Source organism: Balaenoptera ricei, chromosome 14 (assembly GCF_028023285.1).
Source record: "Balaenoptera ricei isolate mBalRic1 chromosome 14, mBalRic1.hap2, whole genome shotgun sequence".
NCBI classification, from domain to species: Eukaryota; Metazoa; Chordata; class Mammalia; order Artiodactyla; family Balaenopteridae; genus Balaenoptera; species Balaenoptera ricei.
In genome coordinates this window covers 5,838,958-5,859,879 of record NC_082652.1, presented here as the reverse complement: position 1 = coordinate 5,859,879, position 20,922 = coordinate 5,838,958, and positions in this window count along the sequence as shown.

Here is a 20,922-nt window from a genome sequence, read left to right as displayed (position 1 = left end):
AGAGGATTTATTCCTTACACATCCCAGAAACGAGGGCGCATAATGAGTTGGGGAGAGAAGGGCAGTCCTCTGTCCCAGGTCACCAGCCAGCAAAAGACAGAAAGCAGGGTAGCGGGCACCGATGACTTATACGGTGGTTGGGACAGAGATCGATAACTTTTTGCGGGCTTAACTCTACGCGGTTATTTTAAAATGTGCCCCGGGAAGATCAAAGTGGGAACTCGTGGCGGGCAGCCTAAACTCAGGTCCTTATCTAAATGTCCAGACTCTGGGTGTGAGCAGGGTTATCAAACCATAAATTGTCTGGGCAGCAACTCAGAAAAAAAAAAGTTGTTTTTCTCATCAAAGGAGGTGAGAGCATATAGAGCTTTGAGACCACAGTGAGAACTTTGATTTTTACTCTGAGGGAAGTGGGAGCCATGGAAGGCTTTAGAGCAGAGGAGCAGGTTTTAAGAGGTTCCCTCTGGCTGCCATGTGGGGAATGGACTCAGTGGGGCCAGTCCAGGCGGGGACCCGGGTGAGGGCAGTGGAGGTTAGGTAAAGTGGTCAGACTCTGGATCTTCTGTGAACAGAAAAACAACAGGATTTCTTAATGAATTGGAAACCGGGAATGAGAGCCTCAGGCTGGCACTCGGCAAAAAGAGGAGTCAGGGATGACTCTGACGATTTTAGCCCAGCAACCAGAAGATGAAGTTAGCATCCAGAGAGATGGGGAGACGGCAGCAGGAGCAGGTCTGAGGTCGATTTTAAACGCGATCATCTTGAGCTGCCCGTGAGGCATCTGCAGCCAGCCAGGTTTTCCTCCCAGGACACAGCAGCAGAAAATGTAATGCGCTGTCTGGTTGAAGCTTCTGAAAATCTTCACTTGTCAGATTTGTTCTCCTCTGGGGATAAAACAAACCGACCAGATCTTTCTCCACTGTCTCTCCTGAGCGCAGCGAGCCTCCAACTGGGTCGGCCTCAATCGGCTGGGCAGCTGGCGCCATAAATCACCGAGTGATGATGCCAGGGCCTTCAGAGGACGTCGCCTGGTATGAGGCTCAGACAACAGAAGGGGATTCGGATGAGCTCACACAGCGGCGGGCACATTAGGTTTGCCATAAATTATTACAGAGTAACAGGAAATCACAGTGATCTCAGCTGAGCCGCAGAAGGAACAAGGGGAGGGTGGAGGGACCCTCACAGCCCCGCATGCTCCAAATCATCACCTTGCTCTGTGTGTGTGCACACGCATGTGTGTGCACGTGTGTGTGTGTGTGTGTGTGTCCCAGAGTAGACCATAAACAGACGTGGCATGAAAGAAATGTGAAGGTTGAGAACATCGGGTGATTTCTTTACTTAGCTACTTAAAAGCTGTGTGTCCTTGAGCAAGTTACCTGACCTCTCTGAGCCTCAGTTGTCTTATCTGAAAAATGTCGACAATAACTACACCTACTTCATAACACAGCTGGGGAGGAAGTGTGATAGCCATTCACCCCTAAACCATTTGTTGCCTTTCTGGTTCTCCTCCCCAGCACACAGTAGGATTGCGTTTCCCCACCCCTTGAATTTAAGTGAGGTCATGTGACTTGCTTCCACCAAGGAAACATGAATGGGAGTGATAGTATCGCATTAAGAGCCCATGCACAGTGCATCATGATTCACTGCGTTCACTTCCCTTCAAATGTTCTGTTTACCAAGAACAGAGCTACTCAAGAATATATATATATTTTTTAAGATTCTTGGGCTTCCCTGGTGGTGCAGTGGTTGAGAATCCGCCTGCCAATGCAGGGGACACGGGTTCGAGCCCTGGTCTGGGAAGATCCCACATGCCGCGGAGCAGCTGGGCCCGTGAGCCACAACTACTGAGCCTGCGCGTCTGGAGCCTGTGCTCCGCAACAAGAGAGGCCGCGATAGTGAGAGGCCCGCGCACGGCAATGAAGAGTGGCCCCCACTTGCCGCAGCTAGAGAAAGTCCTCGCACAGAAACGAAGACCCAACACAGCCATAAATAAATTAATTAATTAATTAATTAAAATTTTTAAAAAAAGATTCTTTTCCATTATTATTACAAGATATTGAGTAGAGTTCCCTGTGCTATGCAGTAGGTCCTTATTGGTTATCTATTTTATATACAGTAGTTTGTATCTGTTAATCCCAAACTCCTAATTTATCCCCCATCCCCCCTTCCCCCTTTCATAACTATAAATTTATTTTCTATGTCTGTGAGTCTATTTCTGTTTTGTAAATAAGTTCATTTGTATCATTTTTTTTTAGATTCCACGTATAAGTGATATGATATTTGTCTTTCTCTGATTTACTTCCCTTAGTATGATAATTTCATCTTCTTACAAGTACAGCAGTCCTATTGGATTAGGGCCCACCCTAATGACCTCATTTTAACTTAATTACCTCTTCAAAGACCCTATTTCCAAATACAGTCACATTCTGAAGTACTGAGGGTTAGGACTTCAACATATGAATTTTGGAGGGGACACAATTCATCCCATAATGCTTGGTTACCCTCCTTTGACAGCGCACAAGGAACTGAAGTCCTGCCGACACTATGTGAGCACATAAGCGATCCTTCCCCAGTTGGGCCTCCAGATGAGACCCAGTCCAGCCAACACCTTATTGCAGCCTTGCAGAGGAACCAGCTAAGCCGAGTCCAGACTTCTGACCTACAGAAACTGTGAGATAAGAAGTGTGGGTCATTTTAAGCTGCTCACTTTGTGGTGATTTGAAAAGCAGCAGTAGACAGTGAACACATCGAGTCGTATCAGCACACTTGTCCAACTTCGTTGCCTTCTGCGGACGCTCAGCACAAAAGCTTCTATTTCCATATTCTCAAGATATTCTTCTGGAAGAACTTCAAGGACCTACGTTATTCTTCAGGTTCCTCTTCTGTTTAACCTGATAACTCATCCCACTGGGCTCTCAATCCTTCACTGAAGTGATGGAATTTTGTTTTTATCAAAGTGTTTTCACATGCTTCGTTAATCAGTCAGTTCATTTGCTTGTTGGGTTTTTATCTTCTTTCCAGTCACACAAGATAACTGTTCCCTCCTAAATGCAGCTGGGAAGGTGAAGGTCAGAGAGGTGATGCAATCATTGAAATAGACTCCATTCTCTGGGTACCTTTCACATCACTAATCCACGGTGCTCTGCAGCAAGCTTGTTGGGGCACAAAGATGCTCTTTGAAAAAGGGATTCAATGGAAAACTGCAGCTCCACTTAGAGATGCACATTGGGCATATTGAAGGCACTGGTAAATCCAGCACAGGGAGAAACCACTTCAGTGCCTTTTGAGCAACGCTGCTCTGATGCACACGGTGACATTGCAGGGTAAGTAAAATTATCCCTATTTTCCAGATGAGAACATTGAGGCTTATTCTAGCGCCTTGCCCAAGGTCCCCCAGTTGATACAGTCAGCCTGGGAGTCAGACCCAGGCTGGGAACACCAGAGCCTGTCCCCATATGACTTCTTACACCAAGCAAGGAATTGAATATGGCTTCAGCAGATCCTAAGGGGTTGGTTAAGGTCAAGAATTTGCTGGAACAAGGGCAGGGGCTGACTCGGGGGCCAAGTTGATGTTTTTTCTGCTGAAAATATCCCCTGGGTGAAATTCCAGCCATCTCCTTTTGCTTTTAAGAACTACAAATACATATATTTTTTAAATTTTTATTTTCTTTAAAATGAAATGGGATGAAGGAACTGGCCATCTGGGCTCTGGTGCCCACTGAACTAACATGTGCCTTTTTCCCCAGAGATCTTGCTGGGAATAGTAATACTGTTATTAATAATGGTTCACATATAGTGAGCCCTCGTATGTGCATGGGGTGTGTGCTGTGCTAAGCACTGGACAGTAGTTTCTCATTTAATCCCAACAAGAACCCTGTGAAGTTAGGACTGTTCATGCTCCATTTTGCAGATGAGGAAATTGGGGCATGTAGAGATCAAATGGCTTGGCGAATACCAGGCCAGGAACAAGAGGCAAATGGCCTTCAGACACAGTGGGAGGAAACTTCGTGAGACTGTGTAGAGAATTGCCAAGAGTTAGAGAGATTGTGAACCTTGCCAATATTAACATTGACTACCGGGCCTTGGTTAAAAACAGCAGCTGTTTTTACCACGTGCCTCGCGCTGTTTGCAGGCCTTTGTCTGTATGCAGTTGTTTAGCTCTCAGGACAATCCAAGAAGGGAAGAAATGTTATCATCATCCCTATTTTCCAGGTGATGAAACTGAGGCGCAGAAACGTGGAGTGCCGTGTCCATAGCTAAGAAGCGGCGGAGCTGGGACTCCAGCGCAGAGCCCTGTGTCCTTAACCTTGCACTCCACTGCCTCTCTGGGCCTCACCTCTTTTCTTTCCCGTGTTAGCGCATTTTGCAAAGGCAGAAACTGAGCCTCTGCAAGGTGATGCAGGTTGCTCAGAACCACACAGCTGCATGGAAGCAGACTCAATACCTATCCGACCCAGAGCCAGTGTTCTAACCAACAGGCTCCCCCATCGCTTCCCGGGAGCACCTGATGCCAGGCCAGAGGTGAATGGGTTTCGCCTTCACTGTGCCACATGCAGCTTGACCAGACAGGCCCCGATGGACCCCACCCTTTCCAGGCCCATTGCCACTCTCTGCTGAGATAATGCTGACCCAAAAGATCAGAGGCAGAAGATGGCTTGGTGCTTTTCACATCTGCTGCTTGCTCAGCATTCTTGCTGAACTTAAAAAAAAAAAAAAAATCCTTGAGAATGCCAGAACCAGAGCTGTAGCTTGCTTAAAATGAAAAAAAAAGAAAAGAAAAAACTGAAAATGTCAGGAATCTTTCTTGCAAGCCAATGCAAATCAAACGAGCTTAAGCAGAAAAGGGAATGTATTGGCTCAAGTAACTAAAATTCCAGGAATAGTTTCAGCTTCAGGCATAGCTGGATCCAGGGGCTTAGATAATGTCATCAGGCCTGAGGGTCTCTCTCTCTCTCTCTCTCTCTCTCTCTCTCTCTCTCCATGTTGGCTTCACTCACAGATGCCACATGGTGGCAAAATGGCTGCCAGGAGTTTTATGCTACAACCCCCAGATGGGGCTCTAACAGGAAAGAGATGCTCCCACAGCCAAGTCTCCAGGATCAGCCCTAATTGGCTATCCTCGACCAATCACAGAGGTCAGAGGAATGCAGTAAGCTGATTGGTTTAGATCAGAATCCTCCTCCCTGGAGTTGGGGATGCACCATTTTTGGACTAAGAGTGGAAGGCTGGGTCTCCTGAAGACAAATAGGGCTGCTGCCAGAAGCAGGAGGAGCAGGTGCTGTGAAGACAGACACAGATGCTCACTAGGCCAAGAAGCGAATCAGACCCTGTGTGCCGGCATCTTCTGTTTGCCTGCCTCACTTTCCTCCTTCCTGCCGCCGGCTCTCTGCCTGGAGGCTGACCTACACCACCCGCAGCCCGCTTCTCTCCGCCTTCTGTATGGACTTGGCCGATGCGGAGCGCCTGCAGGACTCTGGGGGAGAGTGAGGTCAAGGGCTCCCTGGGGCTGGCTGTTTGCTTCCACTCAGGGGCACCAGGCCTCTCAAGGCAGCAGATGCTACATCCTCTCTCCTGCTGGTTTCTGGAATTTTCCCTCCCCTCCTCCCTTCCAGCCCAGCTCCTCCATTTCTAATCCAGGATTTCCCCCGGGCGTGCCCACACCTTTGCAAATAGGCCCTTTAGTCAACCCTCCTGGAATTACCCTTCTGTGACTGCGCCTACATTTCCTGAAGTCTGGCTCCCAGAAAAGACGCCGAGAGGAAATCCAGTCCGGGCTGGGACACCTGCCTTCTCCCGTGATCCTCCTGCCCCGGCCCCGCCCCCAGGCACCCCGACCCCACCTGACCTTCCCCAAATCCGGAAAGCCAGTGAGTTGGGGAAAACAAAAAAGTTCTGATGCTGGCACAACAGTGTGAATGTAACTTAATGCCCCTGAAGTGCACACTTAAATATGGTGAAAATGGTACATTTTATGTTATGTCTGTTTTACCACAATTTATTTAAATGCTTGGGGGGGGGAGGCGGGGGAGAGCCCATACACACGAAGCCTCCTCCACCCAGGGGCCCATTTCTGACCCCCCTCCCCGAAGGGGTCGGTTCTGGAGACTCCTGCTCGGAGGCACTTGATGAGGGAGGCGGTCTCCTCTGAATCAATGCCGTATTGATTCTTGTTTTGTGGAGAGAACAAGGCACAGGCTGATTTCCTTCCAGTGGATCTGAACTTCAGATGCCCACAGGCCTCGGGTACGAAATGATGCAAACCATTTCCGCAGCCAACAGGGAGGCGCCCCGGCAACCCGGCCGTGGCCGTCCAGGGGGCGGGAGGGCAGAGAGAGAGGCGTTTGGCAAACCCGACCTGGGAAGGAGCCATGGTGACACGGTCCCATCAGAAGCCCAATTCCCCTTCCCGGCGCGGGAACTGAGTCACCCTGCCCGCGCCCCCTCCCCCCCCCCCCCCCCCCCCAGCAGCTGCTCTTCCTCCTGTGGGCCGGGAATGCCCTGGTTCTGAGGTCAGACGCCCACGGTCAGCAAATGAAGGATGATCCCTTCCGCTGGGAGAAATGAGGACCGAGACCACACGGCAGCCCAGGCTCTAGATGCTGGTGATAAAGAAGTGAGTCCAGAGACCAGCGGCTGCCTTCACCCAGCTGGCATTCCAGAGCACCTCGGAAATATAAGTGAGCCACATGCAGAATTAAAAATTCCCTGTAGCCACGTTAAGAAAAAAAAAAAAGGCAAAAGAAACAGATGAAATTGTATAGCACAGGGAACTCTACTCAATATTCTGTGATAACCTGTGAGAAAAGAATCTTAAAAGGAATGAATATATGGGGCTTCCCTGGTGGCGCAGTGGTTAAGAATCCGCCTACCAATGCAGGGGACACGGGTTCGAGCCCTGGTCCGGGAAGATCCCACATGCCGCGGAGCAACTAAGCCTGTGAGCCACAATTACTGAGCCTGTGCTCTAGAGCCCGCAAGCCACAACTACTGAGCCTGTGCTCTAGAGTCCGCGAGCCACAACTACTGAAGCCTCTGCACCTAGAGCCCGTGCTCCGCAACAAGAGAAGCCACCACAATAAGAAGCCCGCGCACCGCCGCGAAGAGTAGCCCCGGCTCTCCATAACTAGAGAAAGCCCGCGCGCAGCAAGGAAGACCCAGTGCAGCCAAAAATAAATAAATAAATAAATAAATTTATAAAAAAAAAAAAGAATGAATATATGTATAACTGAATCACTTTGCTGTACACCTGAAATAACCCAACATTGTAAATCAACTATACTCCAATAAAATTAAATTATAAAAAATTATTTAAAAAAAGAAACAGATGAAATTAAGTTTAATGTTTTATTTAACCTAATCGATCCAAAATATTATTATTTCAGCATCCAATCCACATGAAAAACTATCAGTGAGATATTTACATTCCTTTTTTTCATATGAACACTTTGGAATCCACTGTATATTCTACATTTGCAGCCCATCCCAATGTGGACGGTCAGTTCTCATCGGAAATACTTGATCTGTAGTTCGACTTCATAAAAATGGACAGTCAGGAAGGTAGATGGACCCACCTGAGTTGTTCTGCAGAGACTGAAGTCTTCCAAGCACTGCATATCCAAAAATCCTTTTGTTTTAATATTTGCGTCCACATTTGTCTAAACCAGCTGGGTTTTTCATTTTAAGTTTAAATTGATTAAAATTAAGTAGAATTTAAAATTGTTTTGCAGTCTCACCAACCACATTTCAGGTGCTCCATAGCCACATGCAGCTTTGTTTTGGGGCAAGACAGGAGAGAGACGATTAAAATATATATAAATAGAATCATTTCGTGTACATGGAATCACACAGTAGGTCCTCCTTTTGTATCTAACTTTTTTCATTTAGCATAATTATTTTGAAAGTCATCCATGTTGCTCCTTTGTGTGTTTATATACCTATAATTTTAACCAAATGGAGGTTAGTGCTAACAAAGAAATAAAGCACAAAAGGCAAGGCCGAAGAGGGGTCTGGAGTTCTTTTAGACAGAGAAGAGATCTGGGCAGGCCTCTCCGTGGAGGTGACATTTGGGCAAAGACTAGAAGGCAGTAAGGGTCTGAGCCATGTTTGGATCTAGGGGAATAGGGACTAGGCAGTGCAAAGGTCCTGAGGTAGGAGTATGCCTGGTGGGTCCAGGAAGCAGGGCAGAGGTGGGGAGGGCTGGAGTGGATGGAGGAGGGGGAGAAAATGAAATCAGAGGGGTCTCAGGGCCAGATCTTGTGGATCTTGTGGGACTTTGTAAGGACTTGGGCTCCCAATCTGAGAGTATTGGTCTCCTCACTGGTCTCCACTGTCCCTTCCCCAGTCCATTCTCAGCTCAGTTTGCCCTCTTCTTGTCTGGTTTCTTTCATCCTGCATAGTTATGCTGAGAATCACCCATATTGTTATGTATATCAATAGTTCATTTCTTATTCTTGCTGAAGAGCAATCCATTGTGTGGATAAACCACCGAATGTTTATCCATTCACCTATTGATGGACCATTGTTCTATTTCCAGTTTTTGGTTATCCCAAAAAAAGCAACTCTGAACATTCACGTACAAGTGTCCCTGTGAACATACGCTTTCATTTCTCTTAGGTTAAGTACCTAAAAGTGGGATTGCTTGGTCCTATGGCAGGTATATGTTTAACCTCTTAAGAAACTCCCAAACTGTTTTCCAAAGCATTTTACATTCCTTCCAGCTGTGGATGAGAGTTCCCATACCTCCACGTCCTCATCAACCCTTGATACTGTCCGTCTTTTTAAGTTTAGTCATTCTAGTTGGTGTGCAGTGGTATCTCATCATGATTTTGGACTACGAGATCTTTCAGGTCCAGAACATTCACTCATGCATTCAACAAATATTTTCTGAGCACTCAGAAAGCCCCAGGCACTGCGCTATGCACAGCTATGAGTGAAAGCAAGCACAATCTTGTGGCATGCTCGGTTTTGTGTATGAGACTGACATTTACCAGTTGTTGAACCACAGGAGCTTTAAAATCACGTGATGCTAGGAGAGTGTGAAGCAGGAAAGCATGATCTGCTCTTGGGGGGAGGGAATCAGGGCAGGCTCCTCTGAGGAAATGGCATAGGAGTTGAGCTCTGCATAACGAGGAAGAACTACCTAGTTGAGGGGGGAGGAGGCAGGGAAGAGAAGTCCACATACAAAGGCCATGAATGAACTGGGATGCTTTTGGCTGCAAGTAACAGCTATGAAGAAATTTAATTATCTCATATAATAAATAAGAAGCCTGGAGAGCATCAGTTTCAGGATGATTTTGGCTCCACAGTCAAGGGACTTCCCTGGTGGTCCAGCGGTTAAGACTCCATGCTCCCAATGCAGGGGGCCCGGGTTCGATCCCTGGTCAGGGAACTAGATCGCACATGCTGCAACTAAAAGATCCCACGTGCCACAACTAAGACCCAGCACAACTAAATAAATATTTAAAAAAAAAAAAAGAACCTAGGAGTTTACCGACTTTCTGCCCTACCAAACTCAGTGGGTCAGCCACGTTTAACCTCATAGTCATAAAAAGGTTGCTGTGGCTCCAGGCAACACTCCCTCACACAACAGTGAACCCAGCAGGAAAGAAGGGTGTGGTAACAAGAAGAGCTTTCTTCTCATGTGCTTCTCTCTAATTAAGGGGGGAAGTCTGTCCCCAGGAGAGTTCCCCTAACATCTCATTGGCTAGACCTGATTCTCATGCCCACCTCAGATCAACAAGAAATAGGATTTCCTTGGACCTATCTGATTAATCTCCTGGGAGAGGGCAGCTCATTCCCCCAAATAAAATCCAGGCTCTATTGGAAAAGAAAAACAGGGAAGAGTTGCTGGCACCAGGGCCTGCCTGGCTCATAGATTACTATTTAACTGAATTGGCTGCCATCTTAGGAATGTTTAGGTTACTGGCCTGAGAGAATTCACCTAAGGCAACATGGCAAAAAGTGAGGGACAGTCCAGGTGGCCTCATTTCATACACCAAGACTTGATTCTCCCAAGAGGGCCCAGTGGGGGGCACAGCTGGAAGCAAGGGGTGAGTTACATGAGCCCACCCCGAGGCTTTCTGAGTCAGGGTCCAGGGTCCCCCTCTCCATGCACCACTGAAACATCTGGAGTGGAGCTGGGGGCTGGGCTGGGTGGCAGCTCAAATCCTCCTTGGCACCGACCCCAGCCCAGCCAGCCACTGGCACTCAGCCAGTCCCCTCTCTTTCTCTCTTGCAAAGCTCTTTGTTTTTTCACTTCCCTGTGGGAAACATCTCAGCGATTCCAGAATGCAGCTCTGAAGAAGAAGGTCAACCTGCAACGGGACTCATCGAATGTCGGCCCTAACCCCATCCCACCCCCTCCCAGGTGAGGGGAGCCCAGCTGAGTTTGTGTGCAAGAGTCTGTCCACATCTGCAATTATGTGTTCTCAGGGGGAGTGGGTGAAGCGTGTGTGAGTGGGTCTGTGTTTGCAGGGGGCATGGGAGGCACCTGACAGGTGTGTGCTGCTATTTTCATTCATTCAGCCAAGAATGACAAACAACCAACTTCGTGCCTGGTGCTTCTGAGTTTCCAAGAAAATAGCAGGAACAAGATTACCCCCAGCCAGCAGGCTTGCATTCTCCTGGGGAAAGAGATACCATAAATAAGAAAACAAACAAAAACAGGGTCATTTTAGGTAACACTTCTCCATGCTGGGATGCAAGGAGAGCCTGATGAGGCCTTAGATTCTTCTGCCTAAGAGGCCAGAGCAGGCCTCTCTGCGCAGTTGACATCTGAGCCAAAAACTAGGTAAGAAGGAGCCAGCTGTGCTAAGACCTTGGGGAGGCTGGTTCCAGGTAGAAAGTACGTTGAACACAAAAGCCCTGAAGTGGGAAAGTAACCAAGGAAAAGAAAGGAAAGTGTGGGAGTGTGGGGGCCAGCGTGTGTTCCGCCGAGACTGTGTGTGAATATGATTGGAGGGCCTGGATATTAAGTCAAATCAGACCAGGAGGACTCTGTGGTGTTTGTTAGAGAAGATTTACTCTTTCTGGAAACCCTGGAGGCAGCTGGAGCAGTTAAGAAGCTGTCTTTGACTCTAGGGCCTGGGGGGCCGTGGGTGGTGTGTTCCTGGCTGAAGATTTCCTTTTCCAGCCTCCCTTGCAGACATAGGTGGTCAGTGAGTGGCGAGTAGTTGTTAGGACAGACTTCTTGGAAACCGTTCTTTTTTTTTTTTTTTTTTTTTGTCAGATTTATTGAGGCATAATTTATACACAGCGTTCAGTAGCATTCCAGCAGTTTTCAGGAATTTTGTGCAGAGGTTAAACTGTTGGCATCTTGAAATCGGCAGTGCTGGGAGTATTTACACCACGGAAATGTGCAAGCACTACACGTCAGGACTTCCGGCTACCTGCTCCTACTCCCCCCAACCCAAAAAAAAATTGACCTAAAAGATGCAACTGATATACATTTTAGCCTTTTCATGAACAGTTCAGTGAATGTTGGCAAATGCATAGAGTTTGTGTATCCATCACGATCAAAATACAGAACCTGTATCATCACGCCACAAACTCTCTTGTTCCTTTGTAGTCAGGCCTTCCCCCACCCTAGTCCCTACCAACCACTGATCTGCCTGCTGTTCTTCTAGTGTCGTCTTTTCCAGAATGTCATGTAAATGAAATCACACATCTTCTTTCATTTAGCAAAATGAATTTGAGATGTACCCATGTTGTTGAATGAATCAGTGGCTCATTCTTATTTCATTGTACGGGTACATTACAGTTTATTTATCCATTCACCTATTGAATCTGCCCTTGCCCCTTTCCCCTCCTTCCCACCTACATGTGGACATGATGACTGGAGCTACAGCAGCCATATTGTCACCATGAGATAAACAGAGGCCACAATAAGAATGGCAGTGTAAAATGGAAGGAGAAACCTGAAGGCAGCAGCCCTCAACTGTCTACCTGCCTCCAGACTTCTTATAGTAAAAGAAAAAGCTCTTTTACCTAATCAACTCTTAAATGGATTTTCTATTACTCACAGCCAAATCGAATCCTAACTCAAACACTAAGCAAAGTCTAAACTTCTTTCCTCGCTCTCACCTTGTGGATTTCTCCAGGAGAAGGAAGGTATGTTGGAGGGCTATACACTTTAGATAGGGAGGGAAGACCATTACATGAGACAGATTCATGGGTCAGAGTACAAAGGACCCTCCAAGCCAAGTGGCCATTCCTTCTCACTCCTTCCAAACTAAGATTCTCCCAGAATTCAAAGAGTATATTAGTTTCCAGCGCTGGGTAACAAATCACCACAAATTTATCAGCTGACAACACAGATTTATTATCTCACAGTTTCTGTGGGGCAGGAATGCAGGCCCAGGCTAGCTTGGTCCTCCACTCAGGGTCTCACCAGGCTGGAATCCAGGTGTCAGTGGAGTTACCATCCCATCTGAGGCTCTGGTTTCTCTTGCAAACCCCCTTCAGTTGTTGGCAGAATTCACTAGAACTGAGAGCCCCACTTTCTTGCTGGTGGTCAGCTGGGGCTGGCTCTTGGCTCTCAGAGACCAATTAAGCTGCGCCCAGCATGCAGCTTAATTCCTCAAAGCCAGAGGGGCGGGGCGGTGGGGGGGAGGGGGGGTGGTCTCTCTCCCATCTGCTAATACAAACTTTTGTATAACGTAACCATGGGAGTGACTATACATTTATTTATTTATTTATTTATTTATTTATTTATTTTGAACCTTTAACATAAGCTAATAAAGGGAACACCCATCCCATCATACACACACCCCAGCAGTGGGGATTGCACAAGGCATGCACACCAGAGGAGGGAAGGTCTTGGGGCTATTTTAGGATTCTGCCTACCACAGAGGACAAAGCTTTTGGTGGAGGCCTGGCCTGATACAGATGCCAAACCCCAAGTCCCAGGAGGGCACAGAGACACCCCCCCCCCAGGGTGGTGTCCACAGTCTCACTGGGAATCCTCCACTGGCCAATCTTGAGCAACAAATTGCTGACTCCTCACCCTGCGTGACCCAGACACTCTTGAGTAATCCAGGAGAAGTGAAGGAAAGCAGGGACAAGCCTGGGGAAAGCCAGACTCAAGGCGGAGCCTCAGGACTTCCCTGGTGGTGCAGTGGTTAAGAATCCGCCTGACAATGCAGGGGACATGGGTTTGAGCCCTGGTCTCGGAAGATCTCACATGCCACGGAGCAACTAAGCCCGTGCACCACAACTACTGAGCCTGCGCTCTAGAGCCCACGAGCCACAACTACTGAGCCCGCGTGCCACAACTACTGAAGCCCGCACGCCTAGAGCCCATGCTCTGCAACAAGAGAAACCACTGCAGTAAGAAGCCCGTGCACCACAACAGAGAGTAGCCCCCGCTCACCACAACTAGAGAATGCCCGTGCACAGCAACGAAGACCCAGTGCAGCCAAAAATAAAATAAATTAAAAATAAATTGGGGGGCTTCCCTGGTGGCGCAGTAGTTGAGAATCTGCCTGCCAATGCAGGGGACACGGGTTCGAGCCCTGGTCTGGGAAGATCCCACATGCCGCGGAGCAACTGGGCCCGTGAGCCACAACTACTGAGCCTGAGAGTCTGGAGCCTCTGCTCCGCAACAAGAGAGGCGGCGATAGCGAGAGGCCCGCGCACCGCGATGAAGAGTGGCCCCCACTCGCCGCAACTGGAGAAAGCCCTCACACAGAAACGAAGACCCAACACAGCCAAAAATAAACATAATAAATAAATAATAAATAAAAATTTTTTTAAAAAATAAAAATAAAAATAAATTGGGCTTCCCTGGTGGCGCAGTGGTTGAGAATCTGCCTGCCAATGCAGGGGACACGGGTTCGAGCCCTGGCCTGGGAAGATCCCACACGCCGCGGAGCAACTAGGCCCGTGAGCCACAACTACTGAGCCTGCGCGTCTGGAGCCTGTGCTCCGCAACAAGAGAGGCCGCGACAGTGAGAGGCCCGCGCACCGCGATGAAGAGTGGCCCCCGCTTGCCGCAACTAGAGAAAGCCCTCGCACAGAAACGAAGACCCAACACAGCCAAAAATAAATAAATTTTTCAAATTAATTAATTAATTAATTAAATTAAAAAAAAAAAGACGGAGCCTCAAGAGAGGTAGAGGAGGCACCACCCAGGGAACCAGAGGACAAAGGACCAGAGAAATGTAAAGTTAAGAGGTTGAACTAGATTCGGTTGCGTGTAATAGAAAATCCATTTACTGAGCAGGGCGGGGATCCACAGGGAATTCCTAGTGGCTGCAGTCTGTAAATACAAAACAAAGCCAGCTGCCCACATAAGGTTACCTCCATTTTACAGGTTAAGAAACTGACACTCAGAGAGGTCAAGTGACTTGCCCAGGGTCACACAGCTAGTAAGTGGCAGCACTAGGATTTGAACACATTTGATTTGGCTGATTTTTTAATCAGCCGTTAAGTCCTAATTAGTAGATCGTGCAACCCTTGACACCCACTCTGAGTCAAACCAGGGGGTGAGTTGGCCCTCAATGAGCCCGTCCCTTCTCAACAAATGGGCCGAAGTCCCAGCCTTCCACTGACAGGAACCCCTGACAAACAAAGATGGCTGGCGCCCACGCCAGCAAGAGAAGCATGCAGATGGGGTCAGGAGCCACTAGACCACAAACGGAAGGAGCCACATTTCTTTCTCCCATGCCACCAACAGACCACGGAAGATTTGCCGAGAAGTTCAGTCTCCTTTGAAGTCTGAGTCACCAGATGAAGATTCTATTTTAAAGCCGCGATAAAGCAAAACCACTGAAACCGCTGAAGCTCGAGCACGCACACCACCCAGGACCCTGGGGTTGGTTTGACAGTAACTGAGGATGGGTCAGAGCTGGCCTGTTACTCAAGAATGGTCCCAGCCTGAGGAAGTCACAAGGCTGTGGCCATCAGCCTCCTTTTACAGGTGAGAAAACAGGGGACAAGAGAGGTTGCACCACCTACCCGAGGTCACACAGCTCATGAGACAGAAAATAAGGAATAAAACCCAAGTTTCCCAATGCCCCCCCAACGCTCTTTCCTCTTACCTTAGAACCAGGTGAGAATTCTCCCTCCTCTGTTGTAGAGAATGGTTGCTATTTTTAGCTACACTCCCCTCTCTAATGGGAGCAGAACCCTGGATTTCCTTCACGTGCCAAGACTCTCAGTACAGGATGGTCCTGTGAGGCTCTACCCCCTCAAGGGGCAGAGCCTTGACCCACACCTGGCCAATCAGAGCATTGTTAGCCAGGTGATTGGCTCAGAGATGGGCATGTGACCTAAGCTGGTCCAATCAGAGTAATGACTAGGACTTGTTTAGGAGTTACAGGGGAGTAAGTGTTCCACCTTTTCCATCAGACTTGAACCAAGGCAGACGTGAGTTAAAACAACACAGATTTCCTACTGTAGAGCACAGGGAACTCTACTCAATATTCTGTAATAATCTATATGGGAAAAGAATCTGAAAAAGAATGGATATATGGAGATGTATAACTGAATCACTTTGCTGTACACCTGAAACTAACACAACATTGTAAATCAACTATACTCCAATATAAAATAAAAATTATATTAAAAAATAAAGTTGCAAAAACCTAAAAAACCACACAGATTTATTATCTTATGGTTCTGGAGCTCAGAAGTCTGAAATGAGCCTCACTGGGCTAAAATCAAGATGTCAGCAGGGCTGTGTTCTTTCTGGCCATGCTAGGAGAGAAGCCATGCCTTGCCTTTCCCAGCCCCTTCTAGGGGCTGCCCACATTCCGTGCCTCGTGACCCCTTCCAGCAATGGCATCTCTCTGATGTCTACTTCCGTAGAGTCACACCTCCTCTCTCTGACTGATTCTCCTTCCTCTCTTTCACTGATAAGGACCCTTGTGATCATGTTACCCATATGATAATCCAGGATAATCTGCCCATCTCAAGATCCTAAACTGAATCACATCTGCAAAGTTCCTTTTAGCATGTAAGGTAACATAGTCACAGGTTCCCTAGGATGAGGACATGGACATCTTTGGAGGGGTCCATTATTCAGCCTACCACAGAAATCAAAACCATGAGTTCTGAGCTGGAGAGAAAGTAAATCCTGGTAAATGTTTTGAGCCCCTGAGTCAAGCTGTACCTGAACCTTTCAGTTACATGATGACTATCGCATCCCTTTTTTGCCTAACCAAGTCTGAGGTTTTTGCTTTGTTTTATCACTTGCAAACAGAGCCTGACTAATACAATCCTGAACCCATGAGAATGTCACAATGAGTAATTACCGGCTTGAGAGTCTCTCTCACATGAGGCCGAAGTTCTCTGAGAGCAGGGACAATACCTTATTTAACTTTGCACCTTCGGACCACGCACAGTCCTGGCATATAGGAGGTAATGAACAAGAGTTTGCTGATTGAATAACAATGTGCTGATTGAACAACCGTATAAACACCCTCCCATGTGCCCTCCCTCAGCGCCATCGCTAGAACAAGAGGGCAGAGAGAAGATTTTTCAGCAGAATTTTCCAGGGGTGAATTGCAGGCCAGTGATTTCCTCTCTGGAAGTGGCAGCTTACTCAGAGAGGCCCTGAGAGTGACCCAGACAGAAGAATCAGAGAAGACCTGACCTTCGTGGGCAGCCAGCAGCCCTGCCATCCTGAGCCAGCACTTCCAAATTAATCCAGGAATGGCAGCTGCAGCCCTCCACCGACAAATCTATCTGAGTCATTTCTGGTCAGGAAGCGCCTTGCTCTTAAATGAGAATCACAGCAGGTCCCTTTGTGCACCCGGAAAAGACAAACTCCACATGTTCTGCGGCTGCAGGGCCAGCCGGCCAAGGCCTGGTGAGGAGGGTTTTCATGGAGCAAGGAGAGGAAATGAGAGAAGAAAAATCTCCCTGGAAAACCTACCTGTCTCTGTCCTCAGAACTGAGCTATCATTTTAATCAACAAAGTCCCTGCAATTTTTGTTCCCACACACGTCTGAGAAATGAGGTCTGAGGGAGTGTGCCTTCTCTCTTTCCTGCATCCCACCCCAAACACACCTGCCTGTCCCTTTACCATCCCACACTAGAGGGTCTCATGTCTCCTCTGTGAACTCCGAAGGGCAGGGCTCAGCCTTTGCCACATCTGCACTAAGCCTTGCACTCAGCTCATAGTGCATTTAGGTGTAGCAACAATGCAAGCCTTTGCACATGCTGTTCCTTCTACCTGGAACACTGTTCCCCACACTGGCTATACCTTTGACTGGCTACTGTCTCCCGCTGATGCTCAAAGAATAAGTAGATGTGTCACTTTTGTTTATTTAATCAACTGAGATAGACACAAAGAATTAATGACATATATATATATATGGCACTTAGGATGTACCAGACTCTGTTCCATCTATTATAGATACACATAACTTACTTAATCTTCACCAAAAGTCTAAGAGATGAGAAAACTGGCATAACTGGTGAGTGGCAGACAGACAGAGCTGTCCCCAGGGCTGGTTGTTTAACCCCTGAGCTGTACCAAGCTGGGGATTTGTGATCCTCGGGGCAGACTCCCTGGACCCCTGCATTTTAGTCAAGTCCTCTGCTGTGTCCGCCACCAGCCCCCAACAGACCCTGTGCTCCATGAGGACGGGAACTGCCTCATTCACCTCTGAACCCCCAGCACCATCGTTGAATGGATGTGTAAATACATAAATAATTGAGGATGCAGTCAAGCCACGTGACCTTGGGCAGTTAACCTTTTTGTGCCTCAGTTTCTCCTTTGTGAAATGGGGATGATCAGAGCACCCACCTTGACAAGGATGGACTTGAGTCCCTCCTCCTACAGGACTCAGGGGGCTCTCAAAAGTGATTCAAACAAGAGATGGGGAAGTGGTCTCAAAACACATCTTTAAGTTTGTGACTGAGGTCACACTGCCCCATAGAGGCCCAAAGGGGTGATGTTATAAATATTAACAGGCTTGCCGGCCTGGGCACCCACCATCAGAACGAAACCGGCCATAAACTTCACCCAGGACAGTGGACTGGCATGGATCCAGGTAACTGGGCCCCCCGGGCACCTGCCAGGGGATGCAGCTCTGCCAGGTGGGTGCTCCAACCAGCCCGCACCTGCATCGCGACAAGCCAGGGGGATCTTAGAGGAGCAGGAATGGTGCCCAGGATGAGTGAGTCACTGGGGCCCTCTGCGGATTCCAGGGGCAGCAGCCAAGCCTGGGCAAAACCGGGGGTGGGGGGCACCCTCCACTCTCCACCCGGGTTGTCCTCCCCACACCCAGGGGAGACTCTGAGGCCTGCCTGGTCCTGATACCCGCCGGGCAGGGCTTCTCCCCTGGCTCAGGCAAGTGGCTAGAGAGGTCCCACGGATGGTTCGGGACTTCAGAAGTCCAGGCTGCTGAAATTCACCAAGCCAGGAGTCCCCCAGGGAGCTGGGCTCAGAGAGAGCCTCTGAACCCATGTGTCTCTCTGATTCTGCTTAACAAGTGTAAGATCGCAGGATGACTCCTGGCAGCTCCCTAATCCTAAAGAAGCCAAATCTGGATCTTGACAAATTATAGCCAGGGGTTCTCAAGCAAGCCAGCATGTGTGGGCATCCTCTGGCAGAGGAGTGACCTATCTTTGAGGACAGGAATCACAATTGCAAGCTGGCCCCAGCAGGCAGCCGACTTCCACTTACACACACCCCAGGGATGGGGAGCTCACTCCCTTCTGAGTTCCTGATTCAGGACCATGAATTGAGTTCGCCTCTGCAGAGAGGACTCCAGCAGCCACCCGCTCGCCCATCTCTGCTCACACAGCTGCAAGTGCATCTCTGTACTTTGTCAAGTTCACCGCTCATCCTCCCCCAGCCCCACAGCCATTGAAATCAGTCCCAAATTGCCAGGAGCCCCAGACCCTGGGCCTCCTAGGGCTTTCCTTCTTCATGGAGCTTATATTCTAGAATGAGGAGGCAGACACCCCCAAACAATCAAAGAAAGAAATCTATAGTTACAAATTGTGATAAGTTCCACAGAAAGAAATGGCAGGCAAAGGAGACAGCGGTTACTTGTAAATATGAGTTTTGACACCAAAATATTAGAACTTCCAGGATATTTCCTGGGTTTGGGGGAATGAGGATTTTTGTCCCAAAAAAAGAAAGAAAGGAATAAAGGAAGGAAGGAGGGGAGGAGAGAGGGAGGGAGGGAAAAGAAAAAAAATAAGGAAAGGGGAAAGAAGAGATGTTCGGTCCCCATAACTATAATCTAATCCAGGAGTCAGCAAACTATAGCCGTGAGCCAAACCCAGCCTGTTTCTGTGCTGCCTGAGAACTAAGAATGATTTTTTTTTTTTTACATTTTTAAAGGGTCGTTTAAAAAAAATCAGCCAAACAAAAAAACAAAGAAGAACATGCAACAGATCTTATGGCACACAAAGCCTAAAACATTTACTATTTGGCCCTTTTCAGAAAAAGTCTGCTGCCTCTGAATCCCACCAGTTTAAGCTCCCGAACAACTTTCCCAGCCTGGACGAGCTGGGAAATGCAGAACGAAGGGACAGACCAGACAGCAGAGAATTTTCCATTTCTGCCCACGAGGCCAAGCATGATCCATCGTAAACCTTTCAAAGCCAAAGGCCCAGAAGGTTAAGTGATTTCTGCTCCAGCTCAGTGAGGCGAGGTCAGGGACCGCGGGAAAATGGATGTCCTCACACACCAAAGAAAAAGGAGTGGTCATGCGGCCTCTCTCATTATCCATTTCTCATCAGCTTTTTAGAAAGCAAGGGAATTAATTTTACCTGTTCCGCTCATGGTGAGGTAGCATTTCTGTTTTATGAAATGAAGGAAGAGAAAAGACCTAGTTATGAGTCAGGGTTCTTGGTTCCAAGTGATAAAGTCCCAATTCAAAAGGACTGAAGCAACAAAGAGAATTTATTGGACCATGTTACTGAAAAGTCCAGGAGGTGCACAAGCTTCAGGCATAGCTGGATCTAGGGACACCATCAGTATTCATCCTCTCCTTTTGTTCTGGGTTAGTTTCATTCTCAGGGAGGCTCTCCCCTCATGAGGCAAGATGGCACCACCACATCCCTTCCACTTGCCAACCCCAGTCTAAAGAGGTTCTCTCCTTAATGTTCCAAAACTGAATCTCATTGAACGTTGTCTGGATCATGTGACCCCTCCCAACCAATGACTGTGGTCAGGGGATGGAATGAGCTGATTGGCCAGGTTTGCTCATGTGCTCCTCCAGGAGGGTGGTGGGAGGGGTCCGCCCCACCTTGAACCACAGCCGCGGAGAGGACAGAAGGGAATCGTTTCCCCAAACAAGTTCAGGGGGCCGTTATCAGAAGGAGGAACAGGTGCTGAGCCGTCAAAAGCAACATCTGTTCCCTACAGAAGCCAACTGATATTTCTGTTATCTTTCTTTTCTTTGTTTTTGGCCACGCCGCGTGGCTTGTGGGATCTTAGCTCCCCGACCAGGGATCAAACCCAGGAGCCCTGCGGTGGAAGCACCGAGTCTTAACCACTGGACCACCAGGGAAATCCCCCAACTCATATTTCCCAGGCACCTTTGCTAAGTTTCACTACCACCCATTTTATAGTTGAGTAAACTGAGATCCTGGAGGTAAAGACAGTCTCTCAAGGTGACAAAGTTAGTTCATGAGGGAGGCAGGCTTCTAATCATCTGAGTCTGACTCATACTCCTGCTGCCAACACTGACCGTCATGCGTCGCCAATCCTGCCCTCAAAGAGCCGAAGAACCCTGTACACAGTGTGCAATAAACGCACATCACATCGAATCATCATTGAGAGACTGCCCCCCACTGGACCATAAGATGCCTGAGGGTAGAGCCCATGTCTGTCTTGTTCACCGCAGCATTCCCACCACCTGTACACAGTAGGTGCTCCAAAGACACTTGGCAAATCAGTGCACATGGCCTTAGCATTTAGCACCTAGTAGGTGTTGCACAAATCGTTGGTGAATAAAT